The sequence below is a fragment of the Sinocyclocheilus anshuiensis genome, unplaced genomic scaffold (genome assembly GCF_001515605.1).
Source record: "Sinocyclocheilus anshuiensis isolate Anshui unplaced genomic scaffold, SAMN03320099.WGS_v1.1 scaffold1053, whole genome shotgun sequence".
NCBI lineage: Eukaryota > Metazoa > Chordata > Actinopteri > Cypriniformes > Cyprinidae > Sinocyclocheilus > Sinocyclocheilus anshuiensis.
The window spans coordinates 2,065,107-2,067,224 of record NW_015555711.1 but is presented as its reverse complement, the minus strand read 5'-3'; the positions used below and the strand labels follow the sequence as shown (position 1 = coordinate 2,067,224).

The window sequence follows — 2,118 nt, the reverse complement described above, 5'->3', positions numbered from 1 at the left end:
TCAACTGATTTGTTTAAAAACTGATTAATTCAGAAATGACTACTAGAGTCGAATCAGTCATATTTAGAACAACATTGGTTTTAAAAGACATAAAAGACACTCGACACATACGCACTAGAACGTTTCATCTTTGTGTTTGCGCTATTTCATTGTCACTATTAAAATACTAGTTTAAACTTCTTATTCCCTCTCTTCCCTACTTTTTGACTGTGCATACCCTAGCAAAAACGGAAGTCTACTTTGGGCTTTTTATTAGTGGCTTCCGTGACCCTACAGAGGACAAGCATATTCTGTTTACAATTTGAGCAAAACTGGGACAAAAGTCCTTTCTTTGACTTTTGACACACGTGATTCATCTATAATCAACATGTTTGTTTTTTGTGGAGTCAACAAGTTTTGTCTTTTTTAAAGCATGATAAGAGTTTGTGGTTTTTCTTCATGTAGGACTTTGACCATTTTTTCAATTAATTTGTTTTTTTTTTGCTATCATGTTTATGTGGTTCAAATGAGGATAGTTGTTCCCTGACCATAAAATAAAGCTCATTCAGCACTGACCTTAACTCCTCCTTCTTTGCTGTATGTTTCCAGGTTCCAAGGAACACCCCACCTTCCAAGCATTTGGTTCTGTCATATTTACACATAAAAGCTGACCATGACCACCATAAATGCCCCTGTGTGTCTCCTTGCTCGGAATGAGTTTTATCGGAGTAAGTGCAGCACTATTTTTAGCTCTCCTCTGTTTAACCAGCTACAGGACACGTGTTATTCTGACTATCTGCAGTTTCCCAAAGCTCTGTTTGTGTCTCATGAATGAACTTGTACCTGAATTTACAGCACACATTGTTCCAATTTTAGCCTTATCAACTGACATAGTCATTGACTAATTTGTTGACCAAATAAAAACATCAGTCCCAATTTTGTGAATTGCCAGAAATACACCTTTGATTGCTTAAACTGTACTGAGTACTAAAAACATATAAAGAAATGTAATATATATATATACTAAAAATGTTTCATATTACAGAAGGGATTACACATTATTTATTTATTTTTAAATACAACGCATGCCTAAGAGGATTTACTCTGTGGGGCTGTGGTCAGTTTAAGTTGTTTTCTTCGGATTCTGTGTATGTGTTTATGTATGTGATTATTTTTGTTTGCAGGCATCTGCCCGACAGACAAAATGAAGGCAGTCAGTAGTCTTTCTGATAACTTAATGGAACCAAAGCAAAGACAAGTGACTGTCTGGGTGACCAAATCCAAGCACCAAGGTATAGCATGAGTTAAACTGAGATCTGTCAATCTATATAGTTGTACATTTAGCCTACTGACAACAAGGCCGTGTATTTCTGTCTAAATACAGGTTTAGGGTCTATGAGTGATGGCTGGACAATAAATGTGGTTTTAAAGAGCCCGGCATCCAGCGGAACCTCTTCCAAATGACAAAGTCCTGCTGATCGTGTGGTGAAGTAGACATCTGCACAAGAATAGCGTATAGAGCTCTGGAAAAAAAATGCTTCTCTACAGACACAATATGTGAATGTGCTGCTTAAAAGTGCTGTTCCAATAATTATTCTATTCTTCTTTTTAGAGATAGAGATCTTTTTCATGCTAGAGAATAATTATTTTTAGTTTATACGCTATCGTTCAGACTTTTGGGGTTATTAAGTCTCTTCTGTTCACCAAGACTGCATTTATTTGATCAAAAATACAGTAAAAACCATAACACTGTAAAATATTATAAAAATTTTAAAGAAGTGTATTCTATTTGAATATATTTTCAAATGTAATTTACTCCTGTGATGCAAATCTGAATTTTCAGCATCATTACCAGTCTTCAGTGTCACATGATCCTTCAGAAATCATTCTAATATGCTGATTTGCTGCTCAAGAAACATTTATTATCAGTGCTGAAAACAGTTGTGCTGCTTATTATTTTTTGTGGACACAAAGAGCAGCATTGGTTTGAACTGTAATTTGTTTTTGTAACTTTATAAATCAGTCATTCATCCCTTTTTGAATAAAATTATTAATTTAGAAAAATAAAAACAAAATGTATTATACTGTATAAATATCCATATAACCATATGCTGCATTTATTTTGCCTCACTTTACGCA

The 2,118-nt window shown here is 34.4% G+C and overlaps 1 long non-coding RNA gene across 1 annotated transcript; it reads left to right on the top strand.

The window, feature by feature from the left end:
- The first annotated feature begins 630 nt into the window (after positions 1-630).
- On the top strand, positions 631-1,687 carry LOC107671976 (uncharacterized). Its single transcript, XR_001632278.1, has 3 exons — positions 631-707; positions 1,164-1,271; positions 1,364-1,687. It is a non-coding gene; the product is annotated as an uncharacterized LOC107671976 (long non-coding RNA).
- The last annotated feature ends 431 nt before the right edge of the window (positions 1,688-2,118 follow it).